We start from the raw sequence: 18,848 nt of genomic DNA, 5'->3' as shown, positions 1-18,848 counted from the left end.
TGACTGTTTGGCATCAGTCAAAATGCATCCTCATGAATGCTGATTCTAAATTATTCATCTGCTCGACCTGTATTTGTATTAAGTGTCGTGTGTTGTTGAACGACAAATTTAACGTTTTGTTTTTAACTGTTTGCATCCTTCAAGCCATGGCAGTCAAGTTATTGTGGGTGATACTTCAAGCTGAGGTGGGTATTCCGTAGGTCTATCAGTTCAATATGTAACATTTGGTTCACGTTTGTTTAATTTAAAGGACCGTATTTGTGGACTCATCGGCTTCCTCAATAAATCCGGTTCCAGTTTAGTCCTTAAGCTTAAGTCATCTTCTTGTTTAGGTAAACTTTCTAAACTTTCATTCGTTTATTCTGATTTAACTTATTTGGAAAGCTTGTTTTCTGCGCTGCAAGATGCGGGGTCCTATTTTTAACTGGGCTGTTATTAATCATTAATTAACAGCTTTTAGTTATAGATGCTTTTTTAGATGACAATGTCCTGCATAAGCATTAAAGTCCATTACAGTGGAGAAGAGAATTAAGCAGCCATTAAGACAAATTTAAGTAGAAGGAAACACTTACTGTCATGATACGGCCCCACTGAGATAAGACAAAAAATAAACAAACAAAAAACAAACAAACAAACTAAAAAAAAAAACAATGTATACATATAATATGACCCTTTCGGTAGTTAATGACTAAAACCATACACATTTCCAAAGAGCTAAAAAAAAACAAAGACAGAAAAGAAGACAGACTAGTGAATAGAACATACAACACTATTTAAAAAACATCACCTGCTGGTTCTTAAAAATTTATTTGGGCAGCCCCCATAATTCCAACGCAAATATAGACGCAGATTATTAGGAATAATCTATGTTAATTTAAATATAAAAAGAAAAAAGAAAAGAAAGCAAGAAAGAAAAAATAGGACAGCCTATCAGCGCCGACCTGAACTGTGTCAAATGTTGTGATATACGATTTTTGAGACACTGACCAAAATATAGCGTTTCTCTCAGTCATTCTGTCTCCATTTCTCTGCACGATGTTACGAAAAATGGTAATTCTTTGACTGGGCAAAATAACTAGAAATTAAACACACAAACACACACCTGACCTTTAAGCAGTTTTCTTTAATTCATTTAAATCTGTCTAAACCCAGGTAAAATACAAAAACATCTTACACATTTCTGTGTAGGCCACATTTAACGAACATATAGCCCATCATTTACAGAACTAAAATCATTATTTTTTTTTATTTGCCAGTGTTAAGTCAACACATTTAGTTTTAACATTGTGAGTTTGGAATATAACACTCCTACTTACGGCTTTACTGCAAAATTACAATTCAGTCGAACAAGGTCTAGTGTAACAAGTATTTTATGGTTTTATTGTATATTTGGGTTTATATTATCAAATTACATTATTATATTACCTTTTCCTGTCTGGCTAAATGGCTAAAGTAATATCCTGGTTTAAAATGCAGACATGCAGTAAAATGCTTTTTTCAATAATTGTAAAAAATGAATTTAAATGTTCATAAAATATAACAATTCTTTTCTCATAATTACACAAAACTCACATCAGTGTCACACTGTGTAGCATGCGTGAGTATTATGTAAATTGCATGCCTAGAAATAAATAATAATAATAATAATAATAATAATAATAATAATAATAATAATAATGATAAAATAATAATAATAATAATAATAATAATAATAATTAACTTGTTTAAAATATATAATTTAATTGTAATTGTCTGTCGCATTTTAATGAGCACATATAAAAACAGAACCACTAAATTAGTCATCGGTGTTTTAGTTAGACAACCCTTTAGACCAATTTCTTATAAAAAATAAAAATATACTATTCACCACCTCGGTTCGTGGAAAGGCTGTATAAAGTCCCCCCTGTGATGAATTAGCGACTGAATTAAAGCTTTCAGTGTTAAACGAACACCTGCATAACTTAAGTTACACCTGTGGTGTTGGATTAACACCTACTAAAGTGTTTATCTAAAGCCAGCTGGAGTCAAAGAAAACACGGAGACGTCTGTTATCACTGGAGCTTTGGCTGTGCTGAAACGATCCTGAGGTAAAAGTTTTAAAGATGTTGATGCAACAAAATAAAAAATAAACAAATTGAATATTTCAGAGAAAAAGCGCGAGTCATTAAAAACGCTGCTAATGGCAGTGGATCTGCTGTGATAAACAAGGTGGCTGTTTATGAGTGTGTTTATCGCCAGACGTCTTTGATATCCGCGTGTGTATTCGTCTCATTGTCTGTATGTATGTTTCCAATAACGAACAATAAATCGAGCTGAAGTATTTGAAGGCCTGCTTTGTTTTCTTTAGTTACGGCTTCAAAGTGATTACGTTCCGTCTTTAGAAAGACTAGCTAATGAGTTTGTTTTGTCTAATGAGTTTGTTTTGGGGTTTTGGAGAAAAAATCTTTTGTCTCTGAAATTCTTTCTTCACCCTATCGCTTTAAATGTATAATTAATAAATTTTAAAACGTGATATCCAGTACGAGGTCTTACACAAAAGCTGAAACAGAAACTGCGAATCACATTTTTTAGGACATCGATTCTTTTTTAAGATTTCGCTGTATCTTTATAATAAACGATAAAATAAAAGAGAAATATGATACAATAGAACATACTGTGAAAATTATTCTAGGAAATTATATTTAAAGCCATTTATCTGATCTCTAAGGATGTGTTTTTACTAAAACCCAAACAATAGGATACACCTACTTTATGTATGTGCTGGCTTAACCATTTCCTTGAAGAAAAACCTTTCCTTAAGGAGAACGTTTTCTAGTCAACCCCTCAACCAAACCTGCATTCCGTATATCAGTCATTTTACTGACCAACAACAAGGGGTTGGGATTGTTAGTAATTGCATGCAGCATAAGGTGTCACAAGCAGACAAAAATGCTTAATGCCAAAGATAAATAATTCAAACAATTACCATTGGTGCCTACAGCTGTATAACCATTGAAGGATAGCTTTTTAGCACTCACATGCTGACACAAAGAGACATAACCCTTGCTGTTACAATAAACGAAAAACATGTCTTAATAGTGCGCAGTAACGATAATTGTGAACAATGGTGATGCTACATAATGTGTGAAGTTACTTTCTAAAATAACGAGTTATTCAAAAAGATATTGTTGAATTACTTATTACACAAGGTATGTCTCAGTGATTCATCATAGATTGTATGCTTTAGCTCAGTGTAGGTTAAATATGTCTGTGAATGCCACCAATTCATCCATATCATTACTAAAGAAAGCCCTAGTTGTGTAGTAGAAGGCTATCTATATGTCTCTATACAATTTTAAGACTTTAACCCATTTCATCATTTTGATTAATTACATTTACATTTGACTAAATTCAAGTGGTAAAGTCCTTGATAAAGAGAAATTGTCTTTACCATATCAAAATATTGCAGGTCTGCTGATTTGTGTTAACCCTGATGTTCAGGTTTCTAGCTTTGCTTGCTTAATCAAAGCTTGATTCAGGCATCCCGCTTGCTTGCTTGTGGCCCAAAATGTTTGGGATGCCTTAAAAAGGTCGTCCCTCCATCCTGCCTTGCCCAGGCAATCCACCACTGATCAAAGGCAGACAGGGCCATGGTGCGGTGGCGTGGGATGGGGGAGTGAGTGTGGGGAGGGTGAGGACTGGCTTTAGACTTGGATTGGAAGGTGAATGTATTAACTTCACAGGTCAATCTCTCAGCACATCAACACTGCACTTCTCAGAGGAATGTTCTAGATCTTATGGATTGGCAGGTATGTATGTGTGTGTGTGTGGGGGGGGGTGGTCATTAGAGTTAGTAGCTCTGGCTGGTCAATACAATTACAGGTATTAAGGCAGGAAAATGTGGAGACTGTCTGTAGACATCAGCAAGTTCTTTTAAGAATATATATATTTTAAATACTGTTATGCAGAAGTGTGGAGAAACCTTAAAAAATGTAAGGAATGTTAATATAATGTGTAAATATAATTTGGGAAGGCCTATGTAGGTAAGTATGAGTGATAAGTAGTCACGCATCACTTAATTTCTGCTGCTTTTTCCTTCTCTTTTGTTTTCCTTCTTGTCTGTCTAAAATAAAGCACCAACCCCATTAAAAGAAACCAGCGTCTGATGAAGTTATGAGGGTCTCTCTTGCCGGATGCTCAAACAAAGAGAGGGGGAAAGAGTAGGGGGGAGAGGGATGGGGTTGCAGTTGTATGACAGTGCAGGCCTGCTCTAGGAAGTGAGCTCAGTGCTCCCACACAAGACGAATGGCTCCCCAGCTAACAGGGGTAATAACTTGTAATCAAAGCCATAAGACTGGCCAAGTCTTGGGCTGAGGTGAGGGGGGGGGGATTGGAGGGGTGGTAGTTTTATCTCTTCTCTTCTCTTCTCTTCTCTCTAGAATGCACATTGTTTGTTGCTTAACTCTGCCATTCATAATTCCCTACACCTCCTTTACAGTCTTATAAACGGTATGGTGGCGATCTGAAGCCAGAGCAGGACATGGAAATAGGGGAGTGAGGGGGTACCATAGAAAGGTTTTCTGCTTTTCTTCAGTCACCACACCCTAAGGACAAGCCTGAGAGCCCCACACTTTCCCTCCCACACTCATCTGAATAGCAGTTGAAAATCGCCCCATCAACATCAGACAGAGTTGGGACGGGCAGGAAGGAGGCCATCAATCTTGGGCTGAGCAACAGCGCTTTCACCTCTCCACTCACGGATCCACACCTGGGACACATTCGACATCATGTTAGGTCATCGCGGCCTTTCGGCGGAGTCAGCACCAGGTCGGGATTGTAAAGCAAGGAGCCCATCTGAAGACCTTCCCGGTGATAAACAGGAACGGGGGCCGCAAAGGAGTGGTGCAGAACAAGGGCAACAGCTTTATTTCTCTGGCTCAGGTTGCAAAAAACAGCCAGGGCACTGAGACGTGCAGTTAACCTGTAATAACGTTAGAGCGGGTTAAACGTAAAACAGGATGAGTGCAAGTGTCTGGAGATGAGGTGGAGTGGCCCCCAGCCAAGAGACTTAAGTAATGTGGGCCTGTTTTACATGGCCTATCTTGAAATACTGTATGTAGCTACAACGTAATATATAACAATAACATACCACAATTAATTTATTCTTTACTTAGCATACCAACCCAAGTACATAAATTAAAGAGGTGAAAACACATGGTTATCAAAGCTGTAACGCTGAAGGAAAGAATGGTAAATCACCTCAGTTTACGATTACGTTCTTGCTCCTCTTTTTCTCACTGACGCATACCTTAGCATGCGCACAAGCTCTTCGGGTCCAGCGGCAGCGAAAGGCTTTATCGGGGCTTAATCTGTAATGATATCACTTTCCCTGCCAAAGCTCGGGCCCCAGTACCACTCCGAGCCTCAGCTCCCATAGGAATGCAAGTGTGGCTCATTACTCTGAAGGCCTTAAGCTGATGAAGACCATTAAAGACCTAAAAGCCTTTCTTGTGTGGCCTAATGCACCCACATTCTAGCACTTCTCAGACATTGCACTGGAGCTATGTGTTTTGGGCAGCTCTGAAAATTCCCAGCAGTCTTCCAAGCTTAAAACATGGGGCATTTGAAGTCAAGTTGTTGGAGCTGAAAAGAGTTACTATTTGTGTTATTGGGCTTACCTCCTGCTTGGTAATGAATACAGTGGCAGGCAATTCTAACCACTAAGGCTGGTTGTCAACAGAAGTGTGCTCAGCACCTTTTTTTTTTCTTGTGATAAAGTCACACTTGTTCTCAGAATCCTGGATATAAATAAATGTGAAGGGTGAAAATAGCCCTATGAAATAGTGTTCAGTGAACAATTGCTCACCGGAATGGCCTGATAAAGCCCAGCTTTAGTGCTTTTCTGTGAATCGCCATAATCCTCTTTCTCTTCTCACTTCAGGGTCCTGCTCAGGCAGATATAAACTGTACTCCTTTTCACGTGACACCTAATGGCTTTGGTGTTTGCCACCCTACAAAGTCCAAGCTGAAAAAAACCCCTAAGTGAATTCAAGCAAAGAGGATATCACATCAATGCATTCTAGGCTGCAGTTGATTTGGAATTGTAGAGAAGTACAAGTTGGCTTGATCTGAATTCTAAGGTTGGTGACTTAAAAAAACAAAACAACACTAAACCAAAAAAAAAAAAAGTATATCAGGCTTCCCTCATTACTCCACTCTTCTGTCTACCCCACCAGGGAAGTGCCCCCCTTGATTCAGAACACATTGCTGCAAATGAAAGACTTGCGGTGACAGAGATACATGTGAGGCGGCATTATGCTGCAAAACTGAGACGGGGATCAAAGGGGAAACAAAAGAAGCTCGTAATCAGGGAGCTGTGTGCCAGTGTTCAGCACAGGCAAGGAACTACCCCCCTGCTTCAAACTTTGTCCCTAGACCAATTTAGACCTTCCCATCACAGAGTTCTGGCCAGTAACCCACACCCACCCCATAGCTCTGCAAGTCCTCCCCCTCTTTGATTTGTTATGTCATTTAAAGTTTAATCCAGCTGTCTCCAGTTAGCGCTCTCACGTCAAAATGTCCCTTGGAGGAACCAGGCTCCAGGAAGGAGGCAAAGGAACCAAGCAGACAACTCCATCTTCATCTACCCCAATCAGCCTTCATTAGTGAGGACCAGTCTACGAGACATCCTTACCTCCGCTCGGCACGTGATACGGAGGATACGATCATGTTACATGATCATAGAGATACAAAAAAATGCCATCTGGTCAAGTCAATTTTTCTTTGGTGACCTGTATGGTAAAGTAAGCTTTCTTTATCTCAGTGTTGAATACATCATTGTACTCCACTCTACACTTGCTGGAGTACATTCTGACCACTCGGGCACGGGAATCAATTTACAAAGCTAGCATTGCAGACTTTTTGGATCAGCGTATGCCCCAAACACAGCCATAAAAGATCAACAAATAATGCTTGGAAGAATTCCCATGGCAGGAGCACCAGTAGAGGGGGTGCTTTGGAACTAATCTTAACATTCTTCCACATACACCCTTTCTTCTCTCCGCTCTTTGGACAGATTTGAAACCTTGCTCCTTCCTTCACTGCCACCGTAGGGGCATGACTTTCCCATCACAAATCACAGATCACGAAGAGAAAACAAACCCACCTTGGCCAGGGAACAGTGGGTCATTAATAGGGCCGATGGCATGGAGCATTGTTATCGTTTAAATATGCTCTCAGACATTGCAGGTGGAAGCGGCGGAAAGCCAGAGCCGCTTTCAATTACTCTTTAATGAAAACCCTACTGCTGCCTGGCTGCTGCCTGGGGCACGGGAGTCCTGCCCTGCCAAGTTCGGAGTTAACCCAGAGACCCTGCCCGGATATCTCCTTTCCACATCAGCACCATCAGCTGACCTGAGATTGAAATCAGACAGGACTCTTAAGGTTCACATGCCAAAATTGTAAACAGGAAGTGAAATGTGATTTGTTTGAGCGAGGGCAGCTATGCCTCATGCACTCCATTTTACTGAAAATTCAGAGACAAATTTGGTATAGAAAAGGACAGATGAACCAGCGCTTAAAATAGACATCCGCTCTGTAAAGAGAACAGTGGTCTTAGTAGATTAATGTACTGTTATACAAATAATAACAAAAGTTTTTTTTTACATAAAATTACTTTTAGTAAAAAAATAAAGATGTCACAAAAATATTTTTTCTTTGACACAACAGTAGCATTATAGTATTGGAAACGTTTGGTTTTATAGGACACTAAAATACTCTTAAAAAAAAGCATGCAAGACATTTTTCTTGTATTTAAAGTGTATAAGGTGTATGAAATATGAGTAAGTATGAAATTGTGATCACAAACTTCTGACCACTACTTTTTTGAACCACTAAAGAAAATGCATTTTTGTAAATTAATCAATGCAGCTTTTCAAATCTAGGGACCATATTTATTTGATAGAAACACAGAAACACATAGCAATATTGTACGTTACATATATGTTGCTACAGATGACTGCCATAACTCCATTATAATTATCCAATTATAAAGGATGTGTTAAGCATTATAGGTTGGTATTGAATCTGCTGTTCTGATTTGGCACCAAACGTGTCCTTTTTCACATATAAGGCTACAGGGTTCAGTCCAGAACCTGGAGCTTCTACATTTGTAACAGAGAAGAAGGGCTGTTAGTGTGATGTAGGTCTGAAATGGGAGGTCAGTCGAATGGAAGCTTGATTAAGCGAGTAGGGTGCAGCAGGGTCCGGGCACCGAGCCACAGCAAAGATCTGTATCTGCTGTTAGGACGCTGCCACAATCCACTCCGCTGTTGCCTTTGTAAACAGGCTGAAGAAAAAAAAATGACTTCAGGCAGTAATTATTCCTTTAAATTACATGGTTAATTTTGAGTTATTCATCTTAATACTTATCATTCAACAACTAAAGTGAAATTATGATTATATTATCATTGTATAAAAGTACAGATTACCACTAACAACACATGTACAAACCCACTCAGAGCCCATACCCACCTGGAACCCAGCTAGCACATGTTATATCCATGTAATCTACATTTGAGCATTTTGAGTGTGTTCAGTTATAGAAAACTGTGGTCATACTACTTTAAAAAAATCACAATTTGTTTTAATTTAAATAAAGTACATCTGTTTTATGTAAAAATAAATAAATAAAGGGAAATGTATGTAAAACATTACTCAACTATTTTAAATTAGGTGAACTTTTGTCACAACAAATACATCCAAAGTGAGATTTTTGAGTTGATCCAACATAAAATACAACTGAGATTAGTCTGCTGCCATTGACCACTTCCTTTTGTTTATTAGTTTTTGGTAGAATCTGTATGTCCTCCAGTTTCTGATACTTAGCATCAGTGTGTATATTTTATCATATACACTGTAAACCCATACGATGTTTGATCTCAAATTAATTTGACTCTGTTTTACATAAAATTGGATATTTCTAAACAATACTTAACTATTTTTGAGTTAGTTGAACATTTGTGGGCACATATAAACATTCAAACTGAGATCTTTGAGTTAAACCAACTAATAATAACTTATAGTTTAGTCTGTTGCCATTGTCAGCTTCTTTTCTATTGGCTTCTGTCAAAATCTATTTGCATACTGGGTGTGTCCAACAGTTTCTGACAGACACTCACCATCATCAGTGTGTAGTGATTCCCCCTGGGCTACCTTAAAAATAAATCAAGTTCTCCTATATTGTAATAACTTGATGTTTTAATGTATTAACTCAAGTTTTCATTCCCTATTACTTAAAAAAATTGAGGCCACCAGCTGCCTTAAAAAAGGTAAGTAAACTCAATTTATCCGGTCTTACAGTAAAACAAAAATAAAAAAAAGTTAAATCAACTTCCCCTTTAGTTGTAATAACTTGATGTTCTAAGTCATGCTAACTCAAGTTTTCATTACCCATTACTTAACTTTTTTAAGGCAACCGGTTTCCTCATTTTCCTCATTTTTTAAAGTAAATTCAACTTATCAGGGCTTACAGTGTATTATGATTGGCTGCCTGGCCTCTATGTTGCAGGCAACACATGCAATATTGTCACTCTATAGCATTTTCTGTCTCCATTTATTTTTTATGAGTATCTTAAATCTATACTTTATATATATTAGCTAAAAAAGAAAAAAACTAAATTCAAACATATGTTATTCACCTAACCATAACATTTAAAGTCGATTTATTGTGCAAAGCAATTGATCAAAAAATAAAAAAACCTTAATCAAATAAACATACATTTTTTTGGTATAATAGCTAAAGGTTTAATAGCTAAAAAAGTCTAATTAACTCTTGGTTTTAGTAAACATTACTTAAAACATTGCCTCAAAAATGATTTAAGTAAATTCAACTTGTCCAGGCTTACACTGTGTTTGAGAATTTAAGCGAGTAACCAGGGCGGATAAAACAGGATTGTTAGTAATGGTAATATCTGTCATTATACGCTGTATTTTAAATCAAATCGAATTTGTTTATATGGTGCTTTTTACAACGGATGTCACAAAGCAGCTTTAACCAAAATAATGTCTTAAATGTGCATCAAAATCAATTTATAATTTTTCTCAGAGTTAATGAAAAAAGTAAATACATCTCTGTTTGATGAAATATGAAAGAAGGCATTCACTGTTTGCCAGGACGTAAGACTGCAGAACAAATGCTTAAACACACACATTACAAAGTGAAATAACTATGAATCAGAGCTTCAGGATCCAATGTTAAATGTGACTAAGTGCACACAAGCTTCCCCAAAGTTCTCATGTTTTGCTTCCAGATAAAGATCTGGCAAAAAGGGAACACTTCCAAAATCCACAGGCAGGACCTCACAGATCAATTTGGCTTGAGTTATGCATGAACGACACCCCATTTTGGGGGTAATTTGTTCAATCATAAAGCCATTAAAACATGCACCCAGATGATTCCATTAATAATTATTACAATGAAATTAGTTCAAGATTAGGCCGGGCTGTACGGAGTGGCTTGCAGCTGCCTTTGAAGACACTGGAGGAAAATGGAAAACAAAAAGCCTCATTGGGGTTTATATTTTTCCAGGAATATTTAGATAACATTTATGAGAACATAGAGAGTATTTTTGGACAGCATGTGCATATTAAAAAAAAAAAGCGTTTTAAGCGTAAGAGATGTACAGTATGTGACTTTTGATGCTTTAAACACTGTTATTAATGTTCAATAATGTTATATTCGCTTAGCTTATATTCAAATATAAGCTACATGAACAGCAAATACTCACAATTCAATGCGTTAAATAAATAAGAATTTATAATTCATCTAAACTATCTCATTTCTGTGTTTTCTCTGCTAGAATGGATTTTGTCTGGGATTAACATCAACTAGTGAAACTCAACTGGGATCAGTGTAGTCATATTTGGGGCAGCTGATTACAGTAGGTCTGCATTATGGTGTGTTTGAGAGGAGATCAGTTCTACACTCTATTTATTTTAGTTTCAGATACTAGTGCTGATATATACATGCATTTTAGACCTATTTATAACTGAATACCTTCATTCCAAAAATATGTTATAGTATGACATATAATGACATGTAAAATGTCATGAAATAAAAAAAATAACAATACAAAAATATTTCTTCAATTATGGCAGAAAATAGGGAATTACGAGAAATATGAAAACAAATATAAAAAATAATAAATTAATACATCTATAAAAATTTGAAATATATTAAATTTTTTCTGTTTATTTTAAATCTGACTATTGAAATGTTTAATAGTCTAAAATAAAGACCCATGAATAATGCATTATATATTATATTAGATTTATTTTTACTTGATTAAGTGATTCTAATATTTGATTAATTCAAGATTAATTCAAATATTTGATTTTTTACACAATTCCACACACAAAAACAGTAAGCATGGCAAATCATTATATTATATTATATTATATTATATTATATTATATTATATTATATTATATTATATTATATTATATTATTTTATATTATATTATATTAGGAACAAAAAGTGTATAAAACTCAAACAGTAATAGCTCCTCACAGAATAAGATTCTAAGAAAAGTCAAAGATCGTCAGTCAGTGTCTCAGAACCACCCTTCAGAGGCCCCTTACTCCTCCTGACTAAAGATGACCTCATTTTGGGTGCTATCCTCTGAAGCCCCCTCATCCCATGTAGACCCCAAGCACCTAACCATCTGCTAACAAGTTTGAATAACAATATGCTCCAACAGTGCAGATGAATTTAGCAATTAATCATTAATATTTTTTTAATTATATTGTCTTTATTATTAAACATGCTTTTACATATTTTTCCTGGTTTTTAAATTGTCAAAAAAAGGTTTCCATGACAGCTTTACACAATCATAGGTTTGTGGATCAATTTCATTCATTCAGTTTCAGTTTGCACTTCAAGACAAGACAAGACAAGACAAGACAAGACAAGACAAGACAAGACAAGACAACAAACACAAAACTTGTTCTGGGCACAGATGGAATTTGACCTCCACCGCTAACCCATTCATGCAATAAACTCATATACAGTACCACATACACACTAGTGAGAACACGTGCCCAGAGTGGTGGGCAGCCATTGCTGTATCAAACCCACAACCTTGTTATCAGTGGTCCCCTGCTCTAACTGCCGAGCCTTCACTGTTCCCGATAAAGTACAATCATAAATAAGAGAAGAAAGAAGAAAGTTTTCCAAAACTGGAAATGCAAGAACACCACTGGAAGAACACCAAAACTGCCTCCATCAGATAAACAGCACTTAGAGCTCTAGTCTTTGAGAGAGAGTAAAAAATGAAGCTCCACTCTCTTTTCTGATCTGAAACAGTGCACAGGTGTTCAGTCAGACGATGACTCCTCACTGTGGATCTAAAAGGATGGTGAAGTGGGTCAGGAACGTTATATTAAGAAAAGCAAACGGACAAAAGGAAGAGCACCTAATTAAATCTGATTGCTAATGGAGTTAAAGGAGTTCTTAACTATAGACTGACCATAGAGAGCCCAGACTTTGGCTTCTCTGAATCTGGTTACGCGAACAAAACCAAAAAAAAATCTTTTCCAGAGAAGAACAGTACCTCTGATAAAGGAAATGTGGACTCAGTAAATAATGACACATCATTTTTAGTTGTTAATGCTTCTGTGTAATTTTATAAGCAATATATTTTTGCCATTTACTTTTTCCATTATAACCATAACTTAGAAGATAATAATCGCAAAAATTGCATATGAATAAAGTGCTCCCTGATATTTGTAGTGTTGTTATAATCAAGTCACAATATTATGACCACCTCCTTATTACTGTACTCTGTAACTATGTCCATCTTATCAGGTTCACTAACAGTGGCGTGAAAAAGTATTTGCCCTCTTATGTCATACTTCTATTTTTTAGATTATCAAAGAAAATTCAATATCAGACAAAGATAACCCAAGTAAATATAAAAAGCACTATTCAAACATTGATTTAATCTATTATGGGAATAAAAATATCCAAACCAATCTAGCCCTTTGTGAAAAAGTGTTTTCCCCCTATAAATAAAATAAATAAAACTGTGATTAATCACACATTTTGCAAAGCTAAGTTCAGTTTCACTGCTAACCACAAGCAGGCCTGATTACTGCCAGACCTTTAAAATCACAAAATCACTTAAATAGAACCTGACATGTCTGACAACATGAAGCAGCTAAATGATCTCAAAAAGTAACACATTACGCCCTGACAAAAAAAAAAAAAAAAACAATTGAGAAAACAAAGCTATTATCACCTATCAGTTTAGAAAAGGATAAATTGTAATTTCTAAAGCTTTGCAACTCACAGTGAGAGCTATTATTCACAAATGGAGAAAACATGGAACATTGGTGAACCTTCCCAGGAGTGAACAGCATACCGTAATTACTCCAAAGGGGCATGGACAACTCATCCAGGAGGTCACTATTAATTATTCCATAATAAGATAGAGACTGGTAGAAAATGACATCCATGTGAGAGTTCTAAGTCAGAATAAACATTGGTTTGCAACATTGGTGCAAACATTGTTTTTTTTTACTTTTCCTCTCCTTTCCTTTCTTTTCTTTTTATTTCACCTTTCTCCTCTAACCCTCTCCTCCCTCTATCCTTCCCCCAAGTCAGTAGCTCAGCTTGTGTGTGTGTGTGTGTGTGTGACCGCAGCCCTAATACAATCAGTAATGAATTTTGTGTTACATTAGGCCCATATAAATGGAGGCACAAGCGCAGCTTACAAGTGCCGGGACTCGAGCCGTAATCTAATGACGGGCCGGGCAGAGACAGGACCAATTAGTGGGCAGCCGAGCGGGCCTAGCGAGGGTCCCTGCTGCTGGGGCCTGCAAATGAATAGGCCCAAATCGAATCACGGCCTAATAGACGCACTGCGTGAGAGAAGGAGGTGGAGGGGGGGAGCAGTCGATGCTAAATGCATTAAAGCCTTGTGACCTCCCATCTCTCTGTATCTTCCGGCGTTCTCTGCAAAACAGAAAAAAAGACATACGGCTAAATCTAAAGGGCTTTAGTTTGTTTAAGGAAAGGAAGACGTAGTCGTGTCCTCTTAAATATGTTAGAGGTCCGGGTCTACAGAAAGGGATGACTTTAGATCTTTCGCTTCGAGACGGGATCGACTAATTTACGGCAGCTGAAGAAGCCTTTGAAAAGGCAGCGTGTTCTTTTCCAGCTTATCTTTAAGGAGTGGTTAAGAGAAACTGGCCGCTTGTTTTTTTATTGCTGAAGGAGAGGAAATCAAATAAGAGTCAGATAAAAGTGTCACATATATTCAGAGCGATTGAATGATGATAATGTGAGATAGGTAAACGTTTTTTTTTTATTTTGGCCACAGTGGTGACCTGTTGTATTGAAGCTGGTGGAGAAGAAAAGTGTCTGAATACACTGAAATACATGTTGTATATTGAAGAACATGAATATGTTACATGATTTAGGTTTATATTTAGTTTTCATAAAAACATTTAAACAAAGTTTTTATGTTTGTTACATTGTTTTCATTTAGTCCTGTTAGCTTTTGGTTTAACACCGCAATTTAGTGAGTGCACTGAAGAACGTCACTACATCCTGCTATCATTATCTATGTGAGGATCTTCTCCCAATACACGTTGTTAGTTGCAGTTTAATCCTGCTTCCCTTTGAATGCCTGCACATAATGCAGCAGAATGGGAGCAACAGATTATCTTTGGATTCCTTTATTTCTGTTTTAAAATAGAAGCTATAGTTACAGAAGATACAGAAATAATAACCGAATCTGTCAGATTTGGCACAACATTGATTCTTTTTCATCTTCTATTGTTTAACTCAAAAGATCCCACAGTGACATACTGTATATGTGACAAAAAGCTGTTTAAAGTTCCTCACAGCACTCTGTCTTTAGATTTAACTCATGAAGTCCCTGAAGAATTTGTTTCTCAGGGGGTTCTGGGGTTATTTTTATTTCTTTTATGAGGGTCCTCTGTGATTTTATTCTCATCTGGAACAACCATGTATGTGTTTTTCTCCTCTGAGAAAATGACAGGCTTAATTATCTACTGTTTTTCGCTAAACTCAGTGGTCCTCTGGTAATTTTAGTCCTGTCCGGATGCACATCTCTGAGTTTTGTCACCTCGCTTTTAGTAAAATAGCTTTTTGTCCACTCCTACGCACCGTAATTACACTTTGGGCGCGCATTTACACTGAGATTCGCGTAAACAACAACAGCGAGTGGAAATGGAGGAGCTACTGAACGCAATGTCATGTGATGAGAAAGCCACTTTCACCGTTATCCAGCTCAAAGTAGATCCACACCTCCTTGCTAGAATCCGGAGAGCCCTGACATTTAAAATGACAGACTCCATATAGCGTAGCAGTCGGCATCAGGAGCAATGCCGGTGCTTGCACCTAAAGCTAGTGTTATAGGATGTAAACAGTAGCTTTTCATAAGCTTCTTGAGCACTTTTTTAAGTTATTAATGCCTCATTTTAAATGTCAGGGCTCTCTGGAATCTAGCAAGGCGGTGTGGAGCTACTTTGAGCCTGGATAACCGTGTAAAAAGTGATTTATCGGGGCAAATTATGCCCCGTGTCACCCAGTCTGAACGGTGTTTGAACAAACTGTTAAAATGTCTGGATCTCAGAACGCTGTGGGAGAACGGAGGTGTGCTATTCATCAAAGGTAAGTAATTTTTATCATGTTTTAAAACAACAAAAGTCAATTTTACACTGGAGTTCTCCTTTAACTGTAGAGGGTTGAGCAACAGCTGAACTGTAGATGGGGAAGTTTTGTTGAGGAGGGTTTTGTTGGTCTGTTCAATGAAATCGGCTCGGCCGGGGGGAAAGTTATCAGTAAAGTGGTAGCCTTGTTTATCGAGAGATTTTGCTAATGTCTGCAGAACCTAGAATCTCTCCTCCATCCTGTCTGCTACTGTTGCAATACCAAGATCTTTACTCCACATGACAAAGGTCATCCCTTCTAAGCTCTGCTTGTGGAGGGGGAGAGGCCTGTGGATGATAAAACGAGGGGAAGAGTAAGTGATAGAGAGAGAGAAAGATAGAGAGGGAGAAAGAGAAAGAGAGTGAAGGAAGAGGAGGAAGTCGTCTGGTCTGTAAGAATCACGGATCCCAAAGACAGGCGGCAGAGATAGCGGTCTGCAGGCGGCGGATGTCGGGGGAGGAGGGTGAGGTACGTTACCCCTCAGCCGACAGATACCTCACACATGAAACACTACGGGGGTTATCAGCGGGTGCTTTGATGTAGAGCCCAGTGGCTATCTCTTCTTGTGTCTGGACTCTGCACTCCTTCAGCCACACGCCAGAGCCTCTGACAGCTGCTAATACACAGGTGAGAGGCCACCAGACCCTCCAAAACCTGCTGCTGATACCCGAAGAGCACAGAGACCAGCAGACACCAGCAGGGGTGGAGGGAGTATCCCTGCTGTGGTAAAAAGTTGCTTGATTACCAGTAAAAGTAGAAATAAAAGAAGTATAGAAGTTTCTAAAGCCCTTAACAGTCCTTAAGATTTCTTTCCTTTAAATTTAAAGCAGCAGTATTGCAGTAGAGATGGAAAGAGATAAAATGTTCTTAAGAATGGTATCAAAGTCCTGGCATGATGACCATCCCTGCAACATCTACATAGAGGGTACCACTTTAAAATAAGTATACCTTTATAAAGGGTTTATAAATGGTTTACAATTCGTTTATTAATGGTTACTAATTAGGTTGTAAATGCCTTATACATTATTAATAATCAGTTATAACACATATGTAGAAAGGGCAACAGTGCCCAAACTGTTGTTTGCCAAATAGTGAACCCACAGCCATCTATATTGTTGCCCTTTCTACGTATGTGTTATAACTGATTATTAATGATTTTTAAGGCATTTACAACCTAATTAGTAACCATTAATAAACCCTGTTAACCCTTTATAAACCCATTATAAAGGTAGTCTTATTTTAAAGTGGTACCAAATAGAGTGGTCTGGTAGGTGTGCTGGATGTAATTGCTCTCTACATTTAATAACAAAAAACAAACAAACAAAAATATATATATATATTCAATGAATTTCACACAGTAAAGAATTTACATTAACATGCTTTAAACCTTTTTTTCCATGGGCTCTCTGTAATTACACATTTTCACCAGAGATGTCTCCAAATCCAGATTCCCCAAAAACTACGCACTGTCACTTTAATGGAGGCAATAATTCTCCTATCAATTACTTTCGATTTTTGAGTTTCTTTCGATTTGCTGTAAGATCATGTCACATGTGGGTCATACACTATATACATCATAACACCATATATACAATAAGTTCCATATGTGTTTTCCACTCTTATTGTCTTTCATTTGTGTTTCATTGTCTCATATGTCTACTTCTGGGATTCTTTTGTTTTGTCTATTTTTTGTTTTGTGGTTTATTACATTTTTGAAATTGCCTCCTCTATGTCGGCTTACATCAAACCAAAGTTAAAATGTGTTATTATATATACTTATATATAATGTGTTGCTATAACTATCTTATAGATAGATAGAACAATAGACAGTGAACACCAGTTGATGTACATAAAGTAAGGATAACTGATGTCAGCCATAAAGAAAGTGCAAATACACAGTTATATAATAATTTAAATTTAGCAGTGCAAAAGATACGTAAACAGTAGATGGATGAACTAGTGAATGAACTACTAGTGCAAAATAGGGTAGAACTATAAAAATAGTGTTATAGGCATCATCAAGTCTGAGAGTGTGACCATAGCTGAGGGTGTGTCCATGGTGTGGCCAGAGTTACCAGAATAAAAAGGGTCACAGAGTCTTCAGTTTGCTGTGCTGAGAGGAGTTGAACAGTCTTATGGCCTGAGGGACAAAAGACTTTTGGAATCTGTCTGTGCAGCAGGACTGGGACAGTAGTCTGCCACTGAATGAGCTCCTCTGCCTGGTGATGGTGCTGAAGAGGGTGGTGAACATTGTCCATGATGTCATAACATTATAACAAGAAATGTTAGCATTAGAAACAAATCAAATAATGGGGTAAAACTTAATAAAAAGGGTCACAAATAACAGTACTAACAACAGTAATAAACATTGTTAAATGTTTAAGTAATGCCTTAACTAATAATTAATTAACTAATAATTAATGATAATTAATTATATTAGTAAACATTAGAAAATGTTAATGATAGCGAATGTTGTAAATAATACTGAATTGAGACATTAGTTAAAACATGTTGTAATGATTAATAATGTCTTAACTAATGTGACTTAGTAATTAGTTGAGTACCCTTATTGTAAAGTGTTACCAATATTTGGACCTGATTTAATGGGGACATATTATACCTCTTTTAACACGTTAGATCTTCAAGTTAGAATAGATCTACAGGCAATAAAAACATGAAGTTCTTTTCAAATAAAGAAATCTCACCAGCTCTATTTGTGTCAGTTTCAGTTTCTTTCAGAATGAGCCATTAAGGGCTCTGTCACTTTTATGCATATAAGCTGTTGCTGGCCACATCCAGTGTTTATGTATAGCATTTACCACATGTTAGTGTTAGATTGTGCTAAATGGCTAAATTTGAATAAGCGAGTTCATGATTAACTGTGATAGAAACACAACTCAATATTTAAAATACTTACATCTCATGGACAGTAGTTACAGATCCCACCCTCAGACGAAGTCTGCTGGCTAATCCTGGCTAATCGTACTGTTTACTGTCCGAAGTTCTTAACAGAAACAGAACTTTAACTGATCTAGTGGGTGGAGCTCTGGTGGGTGTTGATGGGCAGAGGGTGGTGCCAAGGTGGTTCTATGCACATTTCCTTATTGGAAATTAAAATGGCTTTAACTG

The sequence above is a fragment of the Astyanax mexicanus genome, chromosome 1 (genome assembly GCF_023375975.1).
Source record: "Astyanax mexicanus isolate ESR-SI-001 chromosome 1, AstMex3_surface, whole genome shotgun sequence".
Lineage (NCBI taxonomy): Eukaryota > Metazoa > Chordata > Actinopteri > Characiformes > Acestrorhamphidae > Astyanax > Astyanax mexicanus.
This window is presented reverse-complemented; position numbering follows the sequence as displayed.